At 37.9% G+C, this 14,083-nt stretch overlaps 1 long non-coding RNA gene across 2 annotated transcripts in view; it reads left to right on the forward strand.

The window, feature by feature from the left end:
* The first annotated feature begins 1,491 nt into the window (after nt 1–1,491).
* Nucleotides 1,492–14,083, forward strand: part of LOC134551797 (uncharacterized) — a 40,593-nt gene continuing 28,001 nt past the window's right edge. For both annotated transcript variants that reach the window (XR_010080691.1, XR_010080690.1), the window contains exons 1-2: nt 1,492–1,657; nt 6,274–6,354. This is a non-coding gene — a long non-coding RNA (uncharacterized LOC134551797). The remainder of the gene's footprint in view (nt 1,658–6,273; nt 6,355–14,083) is intronic.

The following is a 14,083-nucleotide window of genomic DNA, read 5'->3' on the forward strand; positions in this document are numbered from 1 at the left end:
TGTTAAAGAAAACTTTTAACACTGTAAATAAATACTGTTAAGTCTTTACTTAGTGTTAAAAATAAAGTTTTTGTCTGTCAAAAAGAAAAAATCATGTAATTTGAAATTGCTGTGGTAGGCCTTTGGGTTTATTTTGAAAGCTGAGTTTGCATCATTAACCTCATCTTTCTCCTCAGGATCATTACATTACATACAGGGCAGCTGATCCCATGTCTGGTGGGATGGTTGCTCAGGTAAGGAAATACTACATGGCATTTCCACAGGACTTGTAGCCAAGCCAGAGATGCAGCTTTAATCCACATGTTCCCCTGTTGGCACTGGGAATCAGGCACAGGGCAGGTGGTGCAGCTTTATCTCACCATGGAGGTAGAAGATAGGTTTGAAATTTTAAGTCATTTTTGTGCTGTTCATCCTGAGTCTGTTTGTGCTTAACAACTTCATTTTACAGTCTGTAGATAACCATGACATTTTCCCTAAGTCACTACCAGGGCCCAGGGGTGACAAATGGGAAAATCCCCACAGGTTTTCACTCTAAATCTTCCAGCTCCCAGTTCTGATTACTCTGCTGCTTCTGAATGCATTTCATTTATCAAGGGAAGGGAAGTGGATGCCTGGAACTGGTGAAAATTACTGTATGAGTTGCATGTTACATAAAACAGGTTTGATATTATGGTGTAAACCACAGATTTAGCAGCCAGTCACAGATTAGTAAAGCTTAAAAACTTTCATTTGTTAATTAAATATAAGGATCCCATGTTAGTTACAATACCCTTTGTAAAAAGGTGGGTCATTAGGAATGTCACTGTGATTTAGATATTGGAAGAGAAAGCTTTCAAGTGTGACCTGCTGAGCATGTTATCCTCTTTCACCTTATATTGGTGTTTGTGACAATGCAATGTCAACTTCTGTCCTTGTAAAATGAGCTCTATTCCTGAGGTCTGCTCTACTTGTCATATTCTTAGTGCACACTCATTTCTATTTACTTGCCATGAATATTTCTCAAAGACATATGGAACATGCTCATTGTTGATGCATGTATGTGATTTCATACTTGGAATTCTCAGATTTTCACACGTACTCCATCTCATTTCTCCAATAGAACTGTGACCCTGCCATACATTCCCTTTGGTAAGAACAGCAGCTGTAGACAGAGTTATTCTGTTGGTTTGAATAAACCTCTGAACACCATATGAGCCCTTCTTTTGCAAATCCAAGTTCTCTCAACTTTTTTGTAAGCTCTTGGTAGGATCCTCAGTTTCTGTCACTTAGCATCTCCATACTGCAAAGCAATTCTTAAACTGATCCATCCATCACCCAAACCACAATGACTCATTTCAGCACCTCCTGATGAACTGCAAATGCAGAACAGAACACTGTAGGGTTGAAGCTTCTCTTGGCCTCTCTAAAAATCATCATGGAGCCTTTTATTGGCTCTGCTGAGTGCTGTTGTACCTTAATACATTGGTCTGGGACACGCCTGGCCCCAGTGTAGGCTGAGTTTGTCACTGAAGCAACACATTGTTTACTGAACTTGCATTCCTAAGTAACATGATAGCTAATGTCTAAATAATTTAACCACAGCAGAGCAGGTGCCATAAGGCTCACTGCATTTTTTTCAAGTCCATTTCTAGAACTGATGTGTCACCTCAAAAACATGGTGGGTTGGTTTTATTTTTTCTTTCTCCTAAAACAATGTTATATCTAAGCTGTACCCTGAGCTTGCCAATGTGATATGCTTCTCTTGTTTCTTCAGGGAATAGGTCAAACCAACACCTGCAGGAAAGTCTCTTTAGATTTGTCAGAAAGTATTCAGCAATCAGTTTCACTTTCCAGTTGATTTCTTGTATTGATTGTGTTATTTCAGTATAATACCACAAATCTACCACTTTGTACTCCTTTTCAGGGGACTCTTTTATTCTTAGCAGCTCCTTTTATTTTTTTCCAAGTTGAGTGAACTACAGTATTTCTGAAACTTTAGAACACTTGCAGAATTATGCCCAGAGTTAGACTGAGAGGGCAGAAGAATTTTTCTTTTATTACTCAACAGTAAGTTGAAGGGCATTGAAGAAAAGGCTCCAATAGTAGCACAACGTACAGGCAACTTATAAATTGGCTTTTGATTTTTCACTTGTGTGCCTCAGTGTGTGAAAAGACATTTTTTTCCCTTTTAGTTTTAGATCAGACAAACTCTTATTTTGTAGTATCTGTGATCATGGCAAGTTTTTACAGGAATTTATTGTAATGGAGACCTAGAGAATTCTTTTCTTCCTTAGTTAAAGTAATTAGGTTATGGCTAAAGTTGTTTGCTGTTGTATGAAATATGCCTATCATGATCTCTAGGCACATGTACATAAATTAATACATAAAAATGACCTAGTTGCAAATAAAGAGAATTTGCCAACCTTCCCTTTGCTCCTGCAGCTCTCCCTCAGGCAAAAGCCTGAATAAATAGATAAACCCTGCAGTGGACTTTGGCTCCCCTGGACTTTGGAATAGGACCGAGAATGAGTTCATGTTTCAGGGATTCATAACTCTAGGCAGCAGCTTCAAAGTAGATGTTTTACACCATTAAAATGTGATGCTTCTGTAGGATTTATGAATTTTTTTTTTTTTTTTTTTTTTTTTTTTTTTTTTTTTTTTTTTTTTTGTCTTTTCCTGCTAATGGTGTGGCTGTCAGAGTACCCAGCCTTTTTCAAACTTTTTTTTTTCCCCACCTGAAATAGCAACTTATCACTTTGGGGAAAAAATCATCAGACCCAAATATAGAGAGGTGATGACTACTTTGCAAAATCAACATAATTTTGAACTCCAAGCCAGTATTTGCCATTTATGATTGAGCATTAGCATAAAAAGGAAACCAAGCAAAACCCTTATGGTTATTTGCCCTGGTAGGATAGAATACAGTGCTAAAGTAGCAAAAGGAAATGGAGCTCTTAATAGTTGCAGCATGAATAAACAGGCAAGTTTGTTTTTATTTTGGCTTGATAACTTTTTGAAGCAAAAGTAAAAAAATAGAGCTCAACTCTTGCAATTAATCATAGTAGCAAAAAAAAAATCACCATTTTATGCTTACCATAAACTGTGTACGGTCCACATTTTGAGTTTTAATTAGATTTTTTTCATGTTGTTGGCTTAGTATCTAGCAGAAGGTGAGGAAGGAATGTGATATGGGAGATCCTTGCTGCACTGATTAAAAACTCAAAATTTTTATTTGAATAAAATATCATATGGCACTATTATGGTACTTATGCTGAGTGAGGAAATGAAAATTGAGTAATTTCTCATTAGTGTAAATAAGTCCTTAATGAACTGAGGGGGCAGCAACTAAAGTAAGGGGGAAGAAAAGCAAGAAAGGCAGTGGAAAGCAGTCCTTGATTGTTTGAAACGTGACCTGTTGGATATGTGTGCAGTGTGATAAACAGTCTCATGTGCTTTTGAGTGTAGTGGTGTGTCCTGTGACAATTGCCAGGGAAATCTTATTCACTGAACACCATTCCACTGATTTATCCCAATTATTCTAAAAGTTAATGCAACTTAGTGTCTTTCAAATATGTATACAAATATTTATTGCAATCAGTCCGCTGAAGGAAAAAAAAAAGTAGAATAGTAGTGAGAGCTTAATAAAAAAAATTAAATCAGAGAGTGCTTTGCATTGAAAGGGATAGGAGATTTACTGATTTCATTTATCTAGGGACACGTTCTTTGTGGATGGTTTCTGTGCCTTTTGAGCTATTTTTGTGCATAGTATCTTAAAGGAAATTTGATTTCACTTGATTATTCAGGACCAAATATTTGGTACAAAAGCATAAAAGATTGAGACCTTCAATAATTTCTTGAGAGGCTCACCAAGGTGGACTTGTATGGTATTTGGAGCATACATTTAAAACAAAATAGTTTTGATTTAATTTATTACTGTTGGAAAACACCTCCATTCTTTAATAAGCAGTGTCCCTTGTGCACACTGTAGAAAGAACAACACTTTTTGAGCACCAGAACATGACCACAGTAGGACAAGAACTCCTGGGCTTTGAAAAGCAGAGCTTGTAAGAGGCATTCACAGAAGGCCATTTCTTCCAAAGACTTAGGATGAAAACAAGAGGGTGAATATTGAGATGTAGAAACCATAATTCAAAGCTCAGCCTCATTTTTAAGATGAGGGAAAGAGTAAATCATAGGTAGTAGAAAGAGATAAGCTTTTAGTGCTTCCAAAGTGCACAATGCACTTTTCTCAGTTGGTGGAAAATATAATGTGGAGTGACATGTAGTACTTATTTGGCACAAAGAAATGGCAAAGTACTGTCTTGGTATTTTTGAGCAAGCTCAAAGCTAGAAAGCAGTTTATCCCTAATTAAGCAATACATAGTTAGTCATGAAGTGTAAATTATTTTAAGGGCTGGCCATATGACTTTTGTGTGGAAGATGAATCTGGATACACCAAATGAGAGAAATATGCTAGAAACACCAGACAAGTCCTGTCACAGATTTTTGTGCCATCTACTTGTCTTCCTTGTGATCTGCAATTCAATATTGAGGGCTTTCTTTCATGAGTTTTGAGCATTTTTAAGTCTTGGTGGGTTTTGGTTGGGACAAATGAAACCTGTCTGAGGTGATTTAATTTTGTTGCTGCCTTTAAAGTGTCTCTTGCTTTCTCTTCTGAAAGGGTCTGTAGTGCTCCATTGAAGCATGAGTTGTATGTGCAAACGTGACACAGTTATGTTTGTGGTATATTTTTATTCATGAATCAACAGAGTTGGTTTACAATGCTCTTTATAGTACCATGAGAACTTTTAATTTTTGAAAAATATTCCTGTTTTGAAATATGGATTATTTTAAATAACCTTAGAAGCTTGAAACAGATTCCATGCTACATTTCATACCTTGCAAGTGAAAGAGCTTTTTATTGTTCTCGAAAATGGATGGCAAGATTTGATATCATGCTATGAAAAATGATAGTGGAACACTGATTCATATATTAATGCCTTTCGTACTTTCCTGTCAACTAGGAGAAGAATAATGCATGAATACATGTCTCCAGGTTCAGTTTCAGAATATAACCGTTTTCAGAACAAATTCTGATTTGCTTTCATAAATAGTATTGAACATGGTGAGTATATGCAGCTTCTCCAGCACAATAATATTTTGAAATGTATTCAGTATTTATTCTGATATTCTGAACTCAATATTCAGTGTTCAGTAATTCAAACCATACAATGCTGGCATGGTTTTGCCCTGCTGTCGGTTTCAGAAGCCTATGTTGATTCTATTTTCTTATTTTTCTTTGGAGGATTGTTTTAAAATTTTTCCCTGAAAGTCTTTGTTTTCATAGGCTAAAACATTTTCATACTGTGCCTCAGATATACAGGGTTCATGATACTTTAGTTGCACCAGTTCAGCAGAATATTGACGTGCCCAAAGGTATTTGTAATGAATGTGAGGAAGTAAGAGGTGCAATTTGCTTTGTGCTTGCTGTTACTGAACTACTGCACCAATGTAATATCACAAGGCTGCAGGGTAAAGAATCAGATGGACTTTTCCAGGTTTTGTAGAATATTTTATGTACAGCATTCAAAAGTGGCTCTGACAGCCAAGGAGAAAATTCATTGAGGCCATTTTACATGTACTCTTTCCCCACCTCCTGCAAAAAAAAAAAAAAAAAGACCCAAAACAAACCAAAGAAACACAACAACAAACCAAACCCAAACCCCTGGGACAAATCAAACAAAAAACCAAGCCCCAACCCAAACCCAGAAACCATCTCAACCCAAGAACCCTCACCCCTGTTATGTGGGAAGGCATCCTTCAGGTTTTGGTGTCTGCAAATTAAAGAAGCATTAAACAGCCTGGAAGGAAAGAGAGCAAACAAACAGTTCATCTGCACAGAGAGAATGCATCTGTGAGTAAGTAATTTAGTTTATAGTGTGGAAGAAAAAAGTGACTGAACAGTAATTAGTTTACTGTATTGTTTGTAATAATGTTATATGATTAACAGAGCATAAATGGAAGAAGATGAGTGAGGGATTTTGCATTAGTGCTGTGGATTGCCTCAGCTTTGATATAAACATGAGAGGATTATCTCTTTATTAGCATGTCTGTTGGCAAAAGATGAAATATTTCTGGTGTTGGTCTGTTTAACTTCCAGTTTTACAAATAAAGCAATGAGGTACTCTTTTTCCAAGGGTCAAAGTTAGCAAAGGAAGAACAGAAATCTACTTTCCTGGGCAATGACCCCTGGGTTTGTGACAAGAGAGGAATAATGCAGATTTTTTTTTTTAGGTAGTGGCCAGGCTACTGCTCAGCCTAGGAGGATTTTCCTATTTCAGGGAATTATTACAGTGCTGTGGCAAAATGCACTTGGTAAGTAGATTAAAAAAAAAACTTACTGAGAACTAGAACTACAATGCCCCTTCCTTTCATGAAACTTTAAAACATGTATGTATTTTAAGGTCTTTGAAGAGGTTTGAAATTTAAATTTAAAACTGAAAACTCAGACTTTGATACTTTTAATATTTGATTGTATTTCTTGTTTTTCTTTAAGAAATCTTGTTTATTGCTAACGTTTTCTGCAAAAAAAATTCCTATTGTCAGAAAGCTAAATGAAAGCCATGTCCAACTGGAATGATACTATATTTTACATCTTGTAGAGCTCAATATTACTGAATAAAAAGGCAACAGGTGATCTGAGACATTAAAGTGGCTTTGTAAGCTTCTAGCTAAAGAGCCAACAGAGGGGAGAGTCACAAAATCTTTGAGGCTGGAAGGGGCCTAGCCAACCTCCTGCTCAAAGTAGGTCAGCTATGAGGATCATCTGAGCTTTGTCCAGGTGGGTTTTGAAAGCTGCCCAGGATGGAGGTTGCACAACTTCTTTGGGCCTCTGCCTAATTATTTTTGTAGTGGCTCTTTTCCCCTTGTACTGTCAGAATTTTTTTTTTCAATTAGTTCCTGCTGTCTCTCATTTTCCTGATGTGCATCCTGACAGACTTTATCATCCTGTCAGCCCTTCAGTACTGCATAGTACTGGAGAGCTGCTGCTAGGTCCCTCACAAAGATTTCTATTATTTTTTTTCCCAAATCCAGCTAGCCGGATTGCCTCAGTATCTTTTCAAAGGACATGTGTTGTTGTGAACTATTTTTACTTTACTGCTGTCATTCATTTGCTGCTTCTGGAGGGTCCAGTTCTGGCTGCAGTAGGCACAGACAGTCTGACTAGAGCAGAGTAAGAAGAGTTGCTTGCCTTGAACAACTGCCTGTGCTTCTGTTGGCACAGAATCCCAGGTTTGCTGCACTTTCCTGCATCAAATACTGCTCAACTTCTCTGTGGTTGGGGATTTTTATGGCAGAGTGGATGGTAGCAGTGCTCTCTTCCTCGTGACTTTCTACCTGCAGAAGATGGTGGCTGCTGAAGAACAGATGTTCTTCAAGTGAGATCCATTCCTTCCCTGGAAGGGGAGTAGTTCTGGGGTTAATCTGAGTACTTGTATGAGATTTCCATGCTTCCCCAAACCTTTTCCCTTTCCAAAGGACAAATAAGGAAAAGGAGTCTGTTAATAGCGAGTTTCATTTTGGTCACACAGATCACAAATCTCCCAGATTTAAGGAAACATGCTGAATAGCCAACTCTGAATTTGGAGGGTAAATTTCTCTTTAGGGAATTGCAACACCATATTTGGAGGACAGGAGAGAATAATGGACTTGAAAGTGTGTCAGTTAGTAGTGTTACATGAGGAAAGATAACATATCAGTTATTTATATTTCTAACAATAATTCGGTGGTTGTGCCTCTTCCATGCATTTAAACTGTGTGATAAGTAAGAGTTCTTTTGTACCAGATGGTCTAAAGTACGTGAAACATGATGTCAGAGAGGAAAGTCAATCCGTGTAGTTGCTTTTAACCTCTGATACAGGAGGTGTTGTCCTTTGGGATGTACCAGGGAGCACCTTTTCTTCAAGGCTGTTGTCATGGTGAGTCAGCTCACTGTGCACCTCTTGTTTGTCCTCATCCTCTTTTGTGACTTCTTAACTGGAAGTGATCTCTGCAAGGTCTTTTTACAGCAACTTGTAGATGACTGCTGCCAGAGGTATGGCAGAGCTCAGTAAGTTTGGTTACATTCCTGAAATTCCCTCAGTTATTACATGGGATGAGACCAGTGCAGTACACCTGCAAACACATAAAACACAGCTCACTTACTGCAGCAATGAACTGCGTTGTAATGCAGGCTGAAGAAAGTGTTTCTAGAATTCTTTTAGATACTATTTGTATGGGGTTTAAAAGGTCAAGAGTAGTTTTAGCTGAATGAAAGTATTATGACATTACACAGGAAGGTGCTTCATCATTTAAAAGTTCATATCATGGATAAATGCCTTTAATGTCCAATATGTAAATATTCATTCAGACCCTGATCTCTTGACTCTTCAGTGTTGTCACTAAAGCTTTTTTTTCTCTTGCTAGCCATTTTTTCCTTTAAAACTGGAGAAGAGTCTTTTAGTGAGCTGTCAAAGCTGCACCATTTCTGTGTTGTGTGTCAGGTGACATGGTGTTTCTGTCTTCTTTGTATGGAAAGATATCGCTGTGCAGTGAGATGTAAAAGACAGCAAAACTTTGGGCTCAGATGTGTTTAATACAGTTCATATCCTTGAAATAACTGAAGATGAGGATGAAAAACACCAATATCCATAGTTTAGAGAATATCTTACCTGCCATTAATGGCAAAGATGATCTAGTGAATGCTCAACTTAGACTAAATGTGGCTTGGCTTAAAATACACTTTGTCCTTGGAGTCCTTTATGAGCTCCTTACATGTCTTGCACAAACCTGACTGGATTTCTTGAATTGTGAACTGAGAACACTCCCAGATGTTTCAGAGGAAGCTGAAGCATGTGCTTCTTGTGGAGTTGGTGTAGATTCCATAAGGGAATGGGAACCCCAGCTCCAGTGCCATAATAGTTTAGAGTGTAAGGAAAAGCCTGACATCTGTTTAACATTTCAGATGCAGGTAAATTCAAATGGGTTTTGCAGAGGCATAAGAGCTATGTCACTTCTGGAATAAAACACATGAAGTGGGATAACCAGGATCTGTTGGATGAGGTGGAGAAATGTTAATATCTGTTGTGTATATGTCCTAATAAGGATGAGGATTTTTTTTTCTTTGGCTATTCAGATGTTTATACTCTGTGTAATTGCCTGTTGCTGTTTTGTTGAGGGCTTCATAATTGCCAGATACTCTTGAGGAAGGAGAAAAAGCTGTAGAAAAGTCAGAGTGGGCAGATCCCTCCTGGAGAAAAAGGTGTTCTCTACTGAGAAATTACCTGGCTCTTAGGCTGAAGCAGGTGCATCCTTAGGTCAGAAAGATGTAAATTCTGGCACTGCCTTGGTGCGCATAACTCACTGTTTGGTGTGAATATCCAGTGCTGATGATGCAGCCCTGCCCATGGCTCAGGGCATCGTGTCCCTTGGTCTTTGCTGCCCAACTGCAGCACTCCAGGGAGCCCAGGGGAAGTGCTCAGGCACCTCCACTGACTCCTCTGCCTTGTTCATGTGTGTGTTCTCAGCTTCTCAGTCCCCTGTGGAGTCTCTAGTCAGACCTGTTGACTCTACTTACCTGCAGTACAACACCATGACCACACTTCATGCTTTTTTGTTATGTACCTTTAATGTAATGGTTTATTTGTGCAGCTCTTGTTTAGAGACAGCAAATCTATTAAAATCCCAAGGAAGTAATGAGGGAGCTTGTGCTTAAAGGTAAAGCTGGGTGGCTATGCACAATTAGCTCAGTGCAATACTTGTCTTGTAAAACCCTGAGTAATAATGAGTCCAATTTGAAGGACTCATTTGCTCCTAAATGCCTTCAGAGACAGAACTATGAGAAAATGTACATCCCTCTCTACCTGTTTAATGATTATTGAACCCAAATTCACTACCTCTGTTTTGAGGAAAAAAAAGCTCCTGGTTTTAACTGCAAGGTTTCTACCTTGTCAAATCCAAGTTGTTTGGATATTGAATTGTAGCAAGAACACTATTATAAGTTCCTGAGCAGAAATGTTTTCATGGCTATTTTATGTTTGAATGAACTGATCCATTTTTCTGTTTCTCCTAGCTGAACCAACATTTTAAAATTCTAACTAGTTTATTTCCTGAATGTGGCTACAGACCAAGTTCCTGGAAGTCATCTCTCATTTACTAGGACTCTGATGAAGGGCCACCATTTGCATGTGTCAAATAACTAATTCAGATTTGTTGTATTATATATGGGACTCTTCTTGGTATAATCACCTTGGGAATTTGATGTTGATAATTTTGGTTTTATTTGAATTTGTGGCACTGTGTAACTGAGAGCAGAAACAAAAATACAAACTTTAGATAAGTTCTTGGTTATGTGTCTGTGGAGAGTCTATGCAAACAATTTTATATGACAAACCAAAACAAATTTTAATGTGTTTTCTAATTAAATAGTGTTGGAAAAAGTCTATAAAATCAAATATAAGCAGCTTACTAGTCCTGTGTCTCCTGCAAGCTCTTCCTTGCTTTTCAAGCAATACACCTTCTTATAGCTACAATTAAATTTTAGTACAAACTGTTATAAGTAAAAGCTCATTGTCATTGCTGGTAATTTATGGTGTCGAACCCTTAGTGTTTTTTTATAGGTACAGTATGGCTCATTTACTGTTCCCATGATCCCTTGTGATCTTTCCAGATGTTTAAAATAACTTATGCTCTCGATTATAAGAATGTTACCAGTTCAGATTTTTCCTTTGCTGTACATCATAAGCTTTGAAATGAATTTCCAGTTTAGTTACAGTTCTAGAGAAGAGTAATTGGGAATTAGCTTGTGATGATATAACATGAAAAGAAAAGCTCCTATCTGATCAGGGAAGAATGTTAGAGAGCTTTGGTTGTGTATCTTAAAAATATGCATTGCTAGAGGTGTGCTTTCAGGAGAAATTGTTCTAATGAAGGGTAATATCAGGGACAAATGCAATTCCATTTTGTAAGCCTTCCAAGCTTTTTGGGTGAAATTGTCGTTGTTACAAAGCCAATTAACAGGGAACAATTACAGGCAGCAGGTATCTCTGCTGCACAAGTGTGAGTATCTCTTCCTGCGTACCTGAGAACTAAATGTGCATATGTTAGTTTTCAACTCCCTCCTTTGCTTTTCTGTGCCAGGAAACCCATGCTGGCTAGGGGCTGGAAGCCAGAGGTGCCCCTCCCTGGATGTTTGGGAAGCAGGGACTGCAGAGGTGCCTGCACTGAAGCTCAGAGACAGGCTAGACTGTCTCTGGAAGTGCTTTCATATCTGCTGTTGATGGGTCCCATCTTGAGCAAAGCAGAGCAAGAAGGGACAGTTAACTGACTCACTTATTGGGAAATATCTGGGGATAAAATTGGGCACTTGTCTGTATTTCATACTTCAGTGACATGCAGAAACACATTTTGCTTCAGCTTTCAGCTGCTGCCCTGCTCCAAGGTAGAGCAGTCTGGAGGTTGTTTTAGCTTGATCTACAATCAGAGTATTTCTTCTCACTTCTGAAGAAGTGTTGGCAAATATAAAACTGTAGTGTTAATAAAAACGTGCGTGTCCAGTGGACAATGGAAAAGGAACAGGGAATGGAGATGTCCTCACACTATTATCAACTTCAGTGTATGTTATAAAAGTGAAATGCATTGGATATATGTCTGTAGAAATGCTGTAAGGGAATGACAGGAAGATATATTCATCCACATATTTCTATCCTAATGTTAAAAGATGGAGAAATATAATAGTGCATGGATAATAGTGCATAATAGGTGTTGTGTGACTATATAAATGCAAACAGTCCTTCCTTTCTCTCCATTTCCTTGTCCATTTTGATAGTAAAGTATCTATAGCCCTTTAGGCTTTACAGCCAGTCAGTCCCCAGCCTGTACTGTTGATTGGGTTTTACTAATTGGTACTAACCATCATATTTTGGTGGTGTTTCCTGTGCATTTATCCTTGTGGTGGGACCATCATATCATCTGATTTAACTTCCTGTGCTCATGCAGTAGATCTTAATCTAGAGCATTTTACTTGTTTCATGGGAAAGAATTTTGCAGGGTGCTTAGAATGGAGACATCTTCTTTCCTTTTCCCTATCTCCAGATTTGAAGGGGGGAAAAAAAAAAAAAAAAAAAAAAAAAAAAAAGACTTGTTTTTGATGCTAGTCCACACATTTGGTAACAAGGTAACAAAGTGAGCACATCTCTGATTTGAAGCAAGTTCTGGTTCATGGCTCTGGGTTGTTTGTTGTTCTTTGGATGCAATTTGAAAAACTGTGTAGCTTTATTTTTTTACACATTGCTTTGTCAGTAAGCAGGTGGCTTCGCTGACAGCTTTGTTTGTGGGTATGCAGTCAGGCCCAGAGGAATGTGGGAAAGCCACCAGAGAAGATTTCTTGTCATCTGTCAAATCTTGTCAAAGTAAAATTAGCAAGTGGAGAGAAATATGGAATTATATATTTAGCCAAAAGAATGAAATGCAAAAAAAAAAAAATTAGAAATATGTATTGATATATATAGAAGCACAAATATATAGATGGATATATTTCTGCAAAGCACTGAGGGAAGGAAGATGTGAAGTGAAGCTTTTAACTGGCTCACAAAGCCATCTGCTAACAGAGAAGACGTTGAGGGCCAACTCATATTCAGGATTGACTAGTGGCAAGTGATCTTTGTCCTTGACAATATCTATATGTTGTCTTCATGGATTCAGAGTGACAGAAAAGCTGCTTGTTTAAAATTACACAAACCAGGATAATACAGCCCTCAGTGATACAGTGTCGAAGTGGGAGGTTCTCCTCAGGCTTCTGTCAGGGCAAACCCTTTAAAATCAGGGTAGAATAAGGCAAGTAGTTTAGGTTATCACTGATACCTTCTTAATATTTGGGAGGTATGATATTAATGGGAGCTTAAATTAGGAAGAATAGTAAAAGAAAAAGGAAAAATATGAAAAAAAGGATACTACCAGAAGTACGGAGGTGGTGTTTTTGAGCTGAATACAAGATAATGTCTTAAGCCTGAACCATTACTAAGATAAGGCAGCAGAATGGACCTTTCCTATCCTTGCAGAGTTTTTTTAAAATAAAAATTAGTTTTCATGGAATGTGCCCAGCTAAAACATTGACGTTCAGCATGGAACCCTGGCCCAGACAGTGTCACCTGTGGCTATCCTCTGAATTCCTGTCGTGCTGTAGGGAATTGAGTGAACACTGCCAACTATTGGTAGATAAATTGAGAGCATTACTCCCACAACATGCGTATTAACATGCCATATGCCAGGAGCTAACATACTTAAGCTTAGAAAATTTCCATAAAGGATGAGAGAAAACATAGTAAGAGGTGTTACCAACTGCATTATTGCTTAAGCTACATAAATCTTGGAAACCAATATTTTATTCAGTGTAATTCCACATGATGCAATTAAAAGTAACAGGAGGAAGAAAATATTTCTATACATAGGAAGCTTCTGGTTAAGACTGTGGCACAGGACACCTGTACTGCAGTTTGGAAATGACAGTGCACTTTAAATGGAATAACTGTGAGAACAGATGCTCACACATTAAGCTCTCAGCCTTACATACAGCTGAAGTTTACTTTTAGGCTTGGGAAGTTTATTTGCAGGCCTGTAGGGAATCTCAGTGGGCTGTGTGACAAGTGGTCACCTTGCAGGAAGCAGATAAATTACATTTTACTTCTATTAATTCCGGGTGGTGGTTTTTTGTTTCTTTGTGGTTTTGTTTGTTTTGTTTTGGTTTTGGTTTTTTCCCTTTTGAATGTGAAATGGAAGTTGATTTAATGATCATAGAAAATTTCATGCTGACAGCTCTGAAAACAAAGCACTTCTGTTTATCAAGTGTCTGAGTGTTCCTCACTTACAAACTGGAGAAGATCCCATTTGTGGGAATGAATTTTCCTCCACAGGTTTTTTTCTTCTCTGATTTCTGTTTATGACTTTGTTATAACCAGAAATGCACTTTTGATCTGCCCTTCTGCTCTCTTTTGCTTATTGGAATTAGAAAATAGTCATATAAACTAATGTCTTGGATGCTTCTGTGCATGTAGATGATATTCAGCTG

The sequence above is a fragment of the Prinia subflava genome, chromosome 6 (genome assembly GCF_021018805.1).
Source record: "Prinia subflava isolate CZ2003 ecotype Zambia chromosome 6, Cam_Psub_1.2, whole genome shotgun sequence".
Taxonomy (NCBI): domain Eukaryota; kingdom Metazoa; phylum Chordata; class Aves; order Passeriformes; family Cisticolidae; genus Prinia; species Prinia subflava.